Source organism: Dermacentor albipictus, chromosome 6 (assembly GCF_038994185.2).
Source record: "Dermacentor albipictus isolate Rhodes 1998 colony chromosome 6, USDA_Dalb.pri_finalv2, whole genome shotgun sequence".
NCBI lineage: Eukaryota > Metazoa > Arthropoda > Arachnida > Ixodida > Ixodidae > Dermacentor > Dermacentor albipictus.
This window is the reverse complement of record NC_091826.1, coordinates 86999170-87013415: the sequence shown is the minus strand read 5'-3', so window position 1 is coordinate 87013415 and position 14246 is coordinate 86999170. Positions and strand designations below refer to the sequence as shown.

At 45.7% G+C, this 14246-nt stretch overlaps 1 protein-coding gene and 1 long non-coding RNA gene across 2 annotated transcripts in view; one reads left to right on the top strand and one right to left on the bottom strand.

The window, feature by feature from the left end:
• Rab23 (RAS oncogene family member Rab23) overlaps positions 1-14246 on the bottom strand; it is a 120147-nt gene that overhangs the window by 44692 nt on the left and 61209 nt on the right. The gene's annotated exons all lie outside the window — the stretch shown is intronic.
• On the top strand, positions 9822-12797 carry LOC139046961 (uncharacterized). The gene is made up of 3 exons (XR_011507006.1): positions 9822-10258; positions 11669-11878; positions 12700-12797. It is a non-coding gene; the product is annotated as an uncharacterized lncRNA (long non-coding RNA).

The window sequence follows — 14246 nt, the reverse complement described above, 5'->3', positions numbered from 1 at the left end:
CTCGAAATTCAAACACGCTGGGAACAAGAGTACTCCCTTCAGTCTGCGAGGGAGGTCTTCCATCTCCTTTCGCTGGGAACTTACCTTAACTTCCTTTGCTAAAGGAATGCCGTGTGACACGGCGCGCATCTCCCTCGAGATAAAGACGTCCTTGGTTGGAGGGAGTTAAAAGGACTTTAGCCGCGTCCGTGTGGCAGGGGTATAAGACTGTCAACAGTGTACCGACTGCATTGACTTCCAAAAAGACATTTTTCACTCTCAAACTGGTACAGAGACAATAGGCTACTCTTAATTGCTTTCAAAACTATGGTATTAAGAAATGCACGGAAAAAAGACATTTTTCACTCTCAAACTGGTACAGAGACAATAGGCTACTCTTAATTGCTTTCAAAACTATGGTATTAAGAAATGCACGGAAAGCACACCATGTACAATTCTGATACACCCTCCGGTATGCTTCACCCCCAGGGTCGATGAAATGAAATATATTGGTGTGTACTTCGACAAAACGCTAAGCTTGCCTACAAAACGCGCAACTTTCCGTGCTGCAAAAGTATACCAGAGAGCACTCCCCGTATTCCGCGCGGCTTCCTTGCAAGAGACTGTCCTATGGCACGACTCCAAAAGTTAGGTGATAAGTATTTGCGTGCATTGACATATTTCAGAGTTCATTTCCTGTGTTTTGTATGGATGTATATAATCATCTTGTAGGATTAGCCCACCTTTTACGTCCGCCTCCTCGTTTTCTGTTCCCCTATTTGTTTCTGTTTCCATATCTCACATTGTTTCGTCTACTACGTTTATTTTCCCTGTACATTTTGTCTCGCGTATTGCTTCTTTAAGTGCACCTGTACGAAGGCTCCGTAGCTGCCTCTGTGCACTATAATAAGCATTTGATTGATTGATCGATTGATTGATCGATCGATCGATCGATCGATTGATTGATTGATTGATTGATTGATTGATTGATTGATTGATTGATTGATTGATTGATTGATTGATTGATTGATTGTCCAGTGCGAGACGAAGACTTGTCCCAGCGATCTACAGTTACCCCTGTCTATGCCAGCTAAGCACCAAATTATGCGTGCAAACTCCCTACATTTATCACGCCAGCTAGCTCTCCACGGTATCAGACTGCAACAGACTGCCTATTGTCTAACTACAACAGACTACCATTTGTCTACCCTATGCACAACATGGCCTGCCCAACTCCATTTCTCACTCTCTTAATGTCACCTAGCACGTCGGCTACTCCGGTCTGCTTTGTAACCCATACAGCCGACTTCCTATTTGTCAAAGACCATCATTTTTCATTCTGTCGTTCGTTACGACGTCCTTAGCTTGTTCGCAAGTTTCGTTGTTATGCAAATTTCAGCCCCGTATGTTTGTGACACAATGCACTGATTTAGTGTACTTTCTATTGAACCATATATCAGCGAGCTGAGGTTCGTGACTTGAGAGTCGCAGCCATAAGTGCGCCAGACCACTCTTTGCCAAAAAGAACCATGCGCTGGGCGTGGTGGTAATCCCTACTTGAAGCTACAGAGCGAAATTACACAATGCAATGAGAAAGAGAGGACGGACAAACCGCTGAACTATCAAAATACCAATTTCATTGAAATCACAAGAATAAGCATCCTTAAAACGTACGTGACAATGATAAAACGCCACCACCGCTGTTTGCTCGTTCAGAAAAAAAAAATTTTTCTCACGGCCCGGCTCTCATGTGACCCGTAATAACAGCGAAACGCTACAAGGTGAAAAATGTAAGCCACCAAATTCTGTTGAGAAAATGTCGTACTTGTACGTGAGATTTTGCGGTATCGTGGCTGCCGGCACATCCGCGCCGACATTAAATGCATGGACGGGCGCCTTCCTCCTCTCCTCAGACAACAACCGCGCACAATGAACCCCTTACCTCTTTCCTGGTAAGGGCTTTGAAGAATTTGAACTTCGAATACTCTTCGCGGGTGCACGAGCTTCTCTGATTCCTTCCTCCACTCTCTTAGGTCAGCCTCATTGTTTGGTTAGCTGGTTTGCTACTTTCACCAACATGACAAGGGAGAATTTTACGCAAGCGCACCACCGTAATGTCAAGAACAATTCCTAAGTTATGCCACACAGTGTAATCCTCATTCGCTACCGCAATCTTCGTTCTGGCCTCCTAAATACACGCACATCCGTCACTATTCCCACTGGAGTGTGGAGCGTAATGCCTTGCACTTACTGCCCAGCACTGTTGTTGCGCGGTAGCTCAGTGGTTAGCGCGCTCGACTTAGACAACGCGGAGAACGTTTCTTTTTCTTCGCGCTGTGTCAATGGTGATGTTGGGCATGACGAGGTGCCTTGATGACGACAGAAATCATCATTGCGTTCATTTAAAAGTAGCACACAAACCCGGTGACGCGTATCTAATGGCCCAAGTTGGCGTGAAAGAGGTTAGAGACAAAGACACAAAAACAGGCAGACGGACGGACTGGGTAAAATTCTGAAAGAATGATAACCACATTACCGAACGGAAGGAAGATATACGCATACTTTTTTTTTTATCAATTGGGCGCGTTACTGAACCGCGTACCCTACTTCCAAGATTGCCGCGAACGACCATCGCAATACGTTTACAGGCTAGCACGGTGGAGTGGCACCGTTAACCACGAGGATTGGTCACTGGGCGCCATACACCAATGCCCCGAGCGCTAGATGGCTGATCACGGTGATAACAGCGTCACGCCATCCTCAAGCAAGCCGACGGCGAAAATAAAGGAACAAAGAAAGGAATTTCAGTAAAACTTCATTTGGGGCCTAGTTGGTAGATAATTCTGAACTTAACGTTACAGCGCAAACACCGAAGACGAGCCACAAAAGGAAGACACGACACACACTGGCGCTAACAACTTCTTTATTTCTTCATCGTCGATGCATATATATATCTAGGCCACGCAAGCCGCGCATGCTCATTCTTGCGCGGCTTGCCTCAGAGGCGTACCACATAAAAAGACGAGGCAATAATTGCATCAGTGACATATCTTTGTCCCTGCACCCATCAGAATTTGAATTCCTACGTTTGCGTATGCGATTAGTTGGCAGATGTCAGTATTGTATTCTCTGCGGCTGCGCGGTTGTGTGGCCTAGGTATATATATATGCATCGACGACGAAGAAATAAAGAAGTTGTTAGTCAGCGCCAGTGTGTGTCGTGTCTTCCTTTTGTGGCTCGTCTTAGATGTTTGCGCTGTAACGTCAAGTTCAGAAGAACAAAGAAAGCACGGGAAAGTGAAAACAATCGTCACGACGTAAACGACCCCCGGGCTAGCTATACCTCGAACGCGTGGTGGCTGCTGGTTTAGTCTTGCCGGTCTCTGTAGCATGCACTTAAGTATATGCGCATGCGAGCGCGCAATGCATTTCTCAACAATCGAACCTGCGACCTCCTGTTCTCAGCGACAGGGCCCAATCACCGACCACTGCGACCGTTGAACGCGAGGGCGAGCTTAGACGTGGGTAGCAGCTATGGGCTGTCAAGAATGGCGAGCTGCGAAACAAGATTGCCACACAGTTACGACAGGGCGACACGACGCGCACCTCTCCCTCTCCGTCGCTGCAGCTGGGAGGCGTTCAAAGAAGCGGCCTTTGCGCTGGAATCCGCCGCCTTCCTCCAGCCCCTTCGACATTGTGACGGAACTAGTTCGGTGCGTGAACAATGATTCCGGAGTTCCCCAACGCGGAGCTGATTTGACACGCATGGACAAGCTGCCGCGGGAACGACGTATTTTTGTGCTTCTCACGGTTCGGAGTGGCACGGAACAACGAGCGACCCTCGATCGGCAACGATAGTTCCCGGAACGGCACCCGCCAACGCCGTCGTCGGGCATCAGAGCGCGGTTGCCTTTGTGTACGTAAACTGTTCTGCAGAGCAGCGGCGCGTTGGTGATGAGTAAACGAACAGTCGCCGCGTCGTAGGACCGGCGGATCGAGTGTATAAAAACTGTGGTTGTGCGAATGCTGAAAACACTTCTCTTGAGCAGTCATGTTAGACTGAGTCACTTCTCTCATGCAGTCCTGTTGGACTAATACTTTTTTTCTCAAGCAGTCATGTTAGACTGATTTTATTTCTGTAAATAAACCCTTTTCCTCGTTCTCGATGAGAAGCAGTTCTTCACTTCATCAACGATCTCAGCGTAAATAAGTTGGACGACGGCATGGGCCAGCTACCTTCGAATTCATGCCGTACTCCAATCTTGGCAAAGGACCACGGACGATGGGATTGAGCCCCCAATCCTGACAACTGGCTGACAGCGGTGAGATGGACTTTGCGACATGGTGCCGTATCTGCGGTGAGTGCTTGGTTTTTGCTTTGACTCTCTAGGCTTCATTTTGTGGTTGTTCTGTTTAGAACAGTAGGGAAGCTAGATTGTTGTGTGTTAGCTAGGTTGCGTTTTTCTAGCTAGATTTAGAGAGCAGAATCAAGGCAGTAAAGCAGCAGTCATGGAGTTAAGGACACTGCTGAGAGACGAGTTGTTGATTGTTGGTGAGGAACTGGGCCTAGATGTACGCAAAGAAATGCTCAAATCGGAATTATTGGAGCTAATTTCCAATCAGGCCAGTGAGGAAGATATTGAAATGGGAATGGAACTTCTCAAAAAGAGAGAGAAACGGGAAAGAGAAAGAGAAAAGAGAGAGAGAGAGGAACGCGATAAAGATCGCGAGTTTCAGTTAAGGAAAATGCAACTTGAACTTGAAAGCAAACGTTTGGAGTTGCCTCAAGGAAGTGAAGGCGCTCTGGGACGATCAAGTGAGGCAGAATCGTACCGCATGGACAGGCTATTAAAGCCATTTGAGGTCGGGACCGACATAGGCTTGTTCCTATGCAATTTTGAAAGGACTTGCGAAAAGATGAACTTCGGCCCGAATACATGGCCGCAGCGGTTGCTGTCTATGTTGCCGTGTGAGGCGGCGGAAGTAATCGCCAGATTGAGTGTGCAGGATGCATATGATTATGCAAAAGTTAAGGCTAGTCTCCTGAAGAAATACCGCCTTTCAGCCGAAGCTTTTCGGCAAAGGTTTAGGAGCACAGGCAAGAAAGATAGCGAGGGCTATCCGGAGTTTGCATATAGCTTAAAGGCCAACCTAGTCGAGTGGCTTAAAAGCGCGGAAGCGTACGACAGCAGAGACATGATCATTGAATGCATGTGTCTAGAGCAGTTTTACAAAACCATCCCCCAAGCTGTGAAACTGTGGGTGCAAGACAGAGGTAATGTAAACACTGTGGAAAGGGCGGCTGAATTAGCCGAAGAGTACGCAAGCCGTAGAAAGTTGAACGCCGAGGAGGGAAACTGGGACGGTCGAAATGGACCGCGGAAACCATTTCCGTTCAAAAAGGGTGCGCAAACTAGACGATCCGAGCCTGTAGACATGGCGGAAAAGCCCGCAGAAAAGAGCGAGGAGAAACTTAACGGAGAAACCGCACAAAAAGAACAGAAAAGAAAATTCGAATCTGTTAGACCAATTCGCTGTTACAAATGCCACAAACTGGGACATATAGCTGTAAACTGCGAGAAGTCTAGCGTAGTTTTTTTCCTACGTGGAGGAAAAAGATGAGAATATGGAACTTTTAAGTCCATATCTCCACGACCTGCAAGTTTATGGAAAACCATGCCGAGTGCTAAGAGACAGTGCCGCCACGCTGGACATTGTCCATCCGTCTTACGTGATGGTAGATGACTTTACCGGAGAAGTAGCGTGGATAAAACAGGTTGTAGAAGAACACAGCGTGTGTCTGCCCATGGCCAAAGTCAAAATCAGTGGACCATTCGGGGAGCTAGAGACTGAGGCTGCAGTTTCCAAATTTTTGTCACTGCAGTATCCCTACATCTTTTCGAATCGTTCGAATCAGTTACTGCGTGACAGAGGGCTCAAACTGGGAGAGGGCATAGTACAGGCATTGACCCGAGGCCAAGCTCGTAAGATCGCGGCGCTTTCGGCTGAAAATGCTCAAGCTCCTCCAGCGGAAGCAGAAAAGGGGATAACTTCAATACCCGAATCCGAGCTAGGCCCGAGGGACGAAAGAACAGTTGAGGAGAGCCTGCCAGCTGACCAGCTCAATGAGAGCGTAGCACTAGAGTGTCAGAGTTCTAGCCTGCAGGAAGAGCAAGCAGACGCGCTCACAAGCGAGACAGGGTCGTTATTATCACCAGCCTCAAAGAACTTTGATCAACTCTTACGCGTGGATAGAGAGTCACTGGCAGCTGAGCAAAAGAATGATGAGAGCTTAGCAAAATTACATGACACAGCTAAAGAAGGCATTGCTAGGCGCAACGTAACGATACATGAGAGAGGAGGATTGTTGTATCGGCATTACAGAGATCGAAAGGGTTGGATTTTAGATCAGTTAGTCATACCTACTAAGTATAGGCAGGACCTTTTGAGTCTTTGTCATGGAAATGGGTGGTCCGGCCACCTAGGCATAAACAAATCAAAGGAAAGATTGCTTATGGAATACTACTGGCCTGGCTGTTTCAAGGATGTAGAAAACTTTGTAAGATCATGCGACGCCTGCCAGCGTTCTGGTAAACCAGGAGAGACATGGAAAGCTCCACAGAAGGTAGTGCCCTTAATAACAGAGCCTTTCAGACGACTGGTAATAGACACGGTGGGGCCTCTTCCAAAAACAAAATCAGGCTACAGGTACTTGTTTACCATGCTGTGTCCGGCTACCAAGTTTCCAGAAGCGATCCCTTTGAAAGAGCTCAGCTCCACCGAAGTAGTAGACGCGCTTTTGACAGTGTTTGCACGAGTTGGGTTTCCAGCCGAAATTCAGGCAGACCAAGGGTCAGTATTCACGAGCGCACTGACTTCCACATTCTTGCAAAAGTGCGGGGTAAAGTTAATACACAGTTCTGTCTATCACCCTCAGTCAAACAGTGTAGAGAGGTGGCATTCAGTGCTTAAGCGAGTTTTGCGTGCGCTCTGTTACGAGCACAAGGAGGACTGGGAGAACTGTCTGCCGGCAACTTTGTTTGCTTTGCGAACGGTTCCACATGAGGCGACAGGGTTCTCACCAGCAGAACTAGTGTATGGGAGGACACTCCGGTCTCCACTGAGAATGTTAAGAGAGATGTGGGAGGAAAGAGGGGAGATTCCGACAGTGGTTGAATACGTGCTAAATTTACTGGAACGGCTAAGCGCAAACCAAGAACTAGTCGGAAAGAACATGGCAATAGCTCAAAAGAACGCCAAAGTCTATTACGACAAGAATGCGAGGCTTCGTACGTTTGAAGCCGGCTTAACGATGAAAGCGGAAAAGTGTAGGTTCGGTTGTTCACAGGTTACTTATCTGGGCCATGTTGTCGGTCAGGACATGAGACGGCCGGCGGAGCTGAAAATAGCTACGATTGGAGAATTTTCTCAGCCGCGCCCGAAAACGGACCTTCGTTCATTTTTGGGACTTGTGGGGTGCTATCAACGGCACATTCCGAATTACTCGCAATTGGCAAGTCCATTAACAGACGCCCTCCGAAAGGGAGCACCGAGTAACGTACACTGGGATAAGGACAAAGAGAACGCTTTCCAAAGTTTGAAAACGCTATTGGTTTCTCGCCCTGTGCTTCGCGCGCCAGACTACACAAAGGAATTCATAGTTCAATGCGACGCAAGCGACAGAGGTATGGGCGTGGTACTTAGTCAGGTCGGCGACGATAACGAGGAGCATCCTATCCTCTACGCCAGCCGTAAACTAAATGTAAGAGAGGAAGCCTACAGCGCTTCAGAGAAGGAATGCGCTTCCCATACAAAAATGCTTCCTTACTTTCTTTAGAACTTTTATCAACATCCTATCAACTTTAGTAACATCCTATTGACTTTTACTTTTTAGTAACGTTTGTCAAAAGAAAGTTGGTTACTTCTTTTCTAACTTCAGTATGTAAAAAGAAAGTTACTAGAAAGTTAAGACACACTATTTTAACTTTTTAAAAACACGATTCAATAGGAAGGTAATAAAAATAATTATGTTCTTAAAGTACATAACCCAAGTTACAAAACATGCATGAATATTATTCAATAAGGTTATAATTATTCAGTGAACATAGCTGGTGCAAGACAGTGTTGTTTCATGGACAGGTGTAACTTTCCACAATTTGCAATCAACTTTCTAGTAACACTGGTTACTACAAAGTTGTTAAAAATGATTTAGTGAAAAATGAACATATAACAGCATCTGAACTATAAATGAATATGCAAAGACTGGCTGCATTTAAAAAAATGTTTTTTTTTGCACAGTAACTGTTTTCCTAATTTTTAATCAACTTCCTAGTAACAGATGATAGTAGAATGTTCATAGAAAAAAAAATGCTTCTAATACCGGACGCTAAGAGAAAATATGGTCTCACCAATTCAAGATGTGGGCACGTATTCTCGAAAACACGACAGCTAGTGCCATGGGAAGCGTGTATATGAGCGGTGATCATGAATTTGTGCTCAGTAGGTGTCAAAGAAGCCCGTAGGCCATGCACCATCGCACTAGACGGCGCGCTGATCGGCTCGTGTTCGCCAACTAAAGCGGGAGACACACGGTCCGATTTGGTGTCCGATCCGGCGTCTGACGCGCCGAAACTGCAGCCCGAATCGAGGTGTTTTGCCGTGCCGAAGCGCCGGATCGGACGTCCGGCGTGCGACAAACCGGGCAGATTTTCATCGTTCGACGTGTCCGACAACTGCACCGTCGTCTGGCCGCAGCCATTGGCAGCGCGGCTGGCATGCGACGTTCTCTGACGTTCCCTCCACGGAGGCGGCGCTGGCTTTCCGGTTTCTCGCAGTTATTCTTTTTCCTTGCCTGCTGCAGTTTGTTTCTGACATGAAATAGTTACCAGTTCAGTAAAATTATCTCGAACGTGTGCCTGTTACGCAAACCAGCGCCTTGTACACTAGCGCTAAGCTACTGGTGAGATCGGGAGCCGCGACGCGAGGGCATTTCGCGAGCAGACATCACACACCGACCGTCTGAGCGAGGCCGCTCGCTTCGCTTGCACGTTTGCCCTTCGCAACGACTGCGTCGAGTAAACCAATTGTATTTAATTACGGCCGACCTAAGTGTACAGTGTTCATTGTTTTGGCAAAAATAAGCACTCTTCGACGAGCTCGGACTGGATCGCAAGCGCCGTCGGCTGCAGCGTCCGCCTAGCTATGCCTACCGGCCCTATCGCTGGCTTTAGCGGAGCCGTCAGTGGACAACCCGCCGTCGTGAAGTGTTCTGTCACTCACAGGGGCATAATTTTATCGACAGCCTTCGCGTAAAGCGAAGCAGTGTGGTGCAGAGTTGTTTATATTGCGTTTCTCGACGTGAATATCAACTCAAGCTGGGGAGTTGGATGTGGGCGGAGCTTACGCGCCGCTCATGCCGTAGCATGCAGCGCCGCACGTCGGATCGGACACCGAATCGTACCGCGTGCGTCTGTATAGCTCGCTCATGGTTCGGCTGAAGTCCCCGTATACACTTTATAAATAAGGAAGCCTATCTAGGCACTGTAAACCCAATTATTGGGGCCTAAATGCCTCTCCGCCTCCTACTACGGCTTCCTTTGAGTGACAGTCTGATCTCGAAGGCCATGCTTTTGCAACCTGCATGCACCTGAAGCAATTGCGAATCTTGAAGGCAACATCCGCTTAGTTTTTATTATATATACATTTCCTTAAACTTCGTATCACAAAGTACAAAGTACACACTTCTGGACCAAATAAATTTATTAAAAGACTCTATCAAATGCTATTAGGAAAAAACACGCAATTTTTTCATTTAAGATACATTTTTCTAAAAAACCGCAGAGTGGCGCTACTGTAGTATTTGTTTGGTCGACACACCACGTTGGTTGTCGTTAGTGCTCCCTGCAGTAAGGTGGTATTTGAGGTAAATTTTAGAAGTGCCTAGACAAAACGTGCTGCTTGTTGTGTGCAGTGACCATCCCAAACCCTCCGGACTCGTGTAACGCCATTAGTTCGCCGTGTGTTTCGAGCGATCCACCAGTGTCGTCAGTGAGTGCCCTAGTACAGCTCCCGTCCGAACTGCCTTTGTTCTGCCGAGCTGCCTGCCGGCGCTCTCGTCAAAAGTCTGGTACTGGGGCTTCGAATTGTAGTGTTTGGAAGACTGTTGAAGGTTGTGCTTTTGTGGAGCTGGAGTTCATCGGCAGTTCTACAGTGCTTGCGCCAGAGAAACGTCGGTGCTTCTGTACCTGTTAGACGAAGGAGCGTTTGCCAAGTCTTGAAAGGTAAGAAAGTTTGGCGCTTGCGCGCATTCTTGAAGCTTATGATTTGCGTAATGAGCGTTGTGTAACTAGCAAGAGCAAAGCGCTTTCCTATCGCATGTTAGCCATGTTGCTGTGCACATTTAGCAAGCAATTTCGCGAAAGCTTCCTCTGATGTTACAGCGTACTTGCATTCTGCTACCCGCCTTGATTGCTATGCCTGAATGGGCACACAATTATGAAAACACATTGAAAGTTTGTGTTCGTTCGGCAGTGCGTAATAATTTGAAGACTGCGATTTTGTAGCAATACTTACCCCTCGATTCTATATCACTCTTCTCGCCCACCGCTAACGGCCGGCAGCTGCAGTACGTAGCACGGGCCGGGGCGTCGGTCAGCCTACTAACGAATAGCGCAAAGGAATACCATCGCTACAAAATCGCGGTCTTTAAATTATTACGCAAATTTTGTGCACAATGAGATGTTATAAACACACCTTGCATGTACATGAAAAAAAGGTTTACAACAGAGATGACATATATGCATGGGCACATATATGTGTCAATAAAATACTCGAGCCTCTTTCTGCCTACAGAAAAAGAAGTTATGTCTTCTCGAGGGCATGGCTGCTTGTAATAATGAACCTCTAAGGGAAGGTTTTCTCTAATCCCTATTTTTGATATCTAAATGCTTATGTGGCATGTACAAACTGCTTGCATCCATTTCTCATTGGGATGAGCTGTCTGAAATTTATTTTCAGTAATAATTGCAATAATTAACTACTTTCACCTGTCTTCTAATGACTAAAGTTCTATGCTTCTACCTTGACAAACCTTTTGTGAAATTAGTTTGATGAGGCCCAATATACAGCGCTTTCTAAATTGAAGGTATCAGTACCTATTAAAGACTACGCTAACTATGAGAATGCTGCTTGCGTATATTGTTTATTCACTCTGTCAGACAAAATCTTTACACCCAAGTGCAGTCAGTAAATTTAAAAGTGCATGCCTGCAAGGGGAAGTCAGAATTGTATTTGAAGACAATTGCATCTTGTTTAATAGTTCTCGAGCACTTGTGCGCCACTAATCGAGCACAGCTTGGCCCTATACTCGATGAGGCTTGAAGCTTTCAATGTCTGCTAATCACTAAAACAGCACCAGATCTCACTCTGTGTCAAGGGGTGGCACACATTTGCTTAGTTCTAGGCAGATGCATGTCTTTCTTTCGCATTGAAGTTCCCAATACTTTCTAGTCTTACGTAAAAGTACACAGCTCAGTACAATGCATGTATGGTATACGTAAGGCTGCTTTGTTCTTTAAACCGAATCAACAAGAAGCAGCGACTTCCGTTTTTGCAAACCTTACCCTACTTCCTAACCATTCCTTGATCAAATGCGTATAAAATGAATCTTTGGTTGTTGTATTCTTTCACAGGTAGACATCGGTGACAGTGTATACGTTGAAAAGGGCCTGCTGAAGAGGCTGTGCCTGGATGCTAACAACTCAGGCTTTCACTTCGCGGAGGGCCTCCTTAAAGCTCCTTTTTCAATAGAAGACGTTGAAGGGAGGTCCTTATTTGGGCGGCTGTCAAATGCCTTCCACAGAAGGATCCGTTGGATTCCAAGAAGGTCAACACCATAGTAGGTATGTATGTCACAAAGAAGCATCTTAATATTCTTTGTGCAGTTTTCAACAAAACTCCTTTCATGGCAATTTCAATGCTATCTTAGGGTATACTCCTTTCTTTCCTGCTAAAATAGCTATTAACCTGATTATAATAGCATATTATAATGCAAGCTTTGCCACCATAACTAGAAAATTGTCATTACTGTTGGCGTGTGTATTTTTGTGATAGAGGCCCTGGTCATGTGAATGCACTGATAATATAATATCCTGTCTTGTGGAAAGCTAACATGTTTAGTAACAAGCTCACTTTGACAATGTCTGCCTGCACAACAAAGGCATTTTGTAATCTTGCTGTAGAACGTCCGTAATGCCTGTTGAACTGCTTACATGTTGCTTGTATCATTTCGTGTTTCTTAAGTGCAACATAAAAATCAACTCTTCTATGTACCTGTGCCCAAGCAAAGCTGCAGCATAGTTATGACTGACACCTTGCCTTTCCTAAGATAATTCACACATAAAACTTCCATGTACTAGTCACAATACGAATATCGAAGTTCATTAAACTGAAGTTGATTTACAGCTTTTGTTTGTAGATGACAATTGGTACGATAGAGTTTATGTGTCGTGCATCTGTTGGTGTTATGCACATCCATCACGCTCCCAGCTTTAATGCACGAATTCAGTCATTTCATGCATTTTTAGGACTTTGCACAAAACAGGTGGAGATGTTTATAGCTCACAGGATTGAAAGCTTGTCTCTTGTGCACTTCTCATGGCACTTCTTGTCTCATGTCACTGTAGCAAAACTAATATATTGCCTTTTTTCTTCTCATTTCTAGACTACACAACGCAACATTTCAGCCTACTTCCAGGGCAGCTGGAGAACTCGTCCTCCTTACTAGCCCGGGGATATTAAATGGATGTGTTCAAGCACAAATGGAAACCCGTCTTCTTCTGTTGCATGCCACACCTAGCCACTTGGCAATCACTATTCGCCAAAGACAGTTGACAGGATGTTACTAGCAAGTCGTTAGGATATATAAAGGTGGTTAATAAATAGTCATTGCACAGTTTTTATGAAGCAAATAAAAATTTTATTCAGAGATAATCAAAGCTTACTTTTGCAATATATAATTGCAAAAGTAATTACCTCTGGATAAAATTTTTATGTACTTTCTAAAAACTGTGAAGCGACTATTTATTAACCACCTTTATACATCCTAACGACTATCTAGTAATATCCTGTCAACTATCTGTGGCGAATAGTCGACAGGATGTTACTAGCAAGTAGTTAGGATGTATAAAGGTGGTCAATAAATAGTCGCTTCACAGTTGACACTTTCTAACGACATAAGATAATAAGCAGTCGGTAAGAATTCTATCGACATTTTATATCTATACTTTCAATTCAATATCGGTGGCCAATAGTCGGCAGGAGGTTACTAGGAAGTTGTTACGGTGTCTAAAGACGTTTTATAGAATGTCGATAGGTTCTAGTAACATTTGTCTAAAGACTGTTTATAAAATGTTACTAAAATTTTTTGTAAGGGTTGTTTGGTTTGGGCCGCCCAGAAGTTGTCGTGTTACTTGTACGGAGCGAAGTTCATCTTCGAGACCGACCACTGTCCTCTGACGTGGCTCAATCAAATGTCACACAAAAACGGCCGCTTGCTCCGATGGAGCCTCACTCTCCAAGAGTACAACTTTTCCGTTAGATATAAGAAGGGAAAGTTGCATAGCAATGCGGATGGTTTGAGCAGGCTAATTTGAATTCTGCGTTTGAGGGTCCCGCCTAAATTTTAAGGTTACTAGTGTTAGCTTTTCTTTAGGCGAAGAAAATCCCCTCTCATTTGGCAGAATTGCCTCCAATAATTGCTGAATTTGTCAGCAGGAATTTGCTTCAGAAATTGGCATAGTGAAATGTAGCATTTTTTTTTGTTTCTGCACTTATGTTGTTGTTGTTTTTTTTGAAGCCTAGCGAGTCTAAAGTGAGAGCCAATGCACGTCATCTCGGCGCAGAGCCGTGTTGTGGGGTTCATTTTGCAGTTGCCTGTCCTTGTTGGATGTTTTGGGGCGGTGACATCAATGCACAAGTGGTCGCTGCGAGCCAAGACATCAATCCCCCCCTGACCAGCAGCCGTCCTCTTCCTGCCTAGCGGTTGTCAGCGCTAGACAGTCGAGACTTTCCGGCCCATGGAGGCGCTGTCAAGAATGGCGAGCTGCGAAACAAGATTGCCACACAGTTACGACAGGGCGACACGACGCGCACCTCTCCCTCTCCGTCGCTGCAGCTGGGAGGCGTTCAAAGAAGCGGCCTTTGCGCTGGAATCCGCCGCCTTCCTCCAGCCCCTTCGACATTGTGACGGAACTAGTTCGGTGCGTGAAC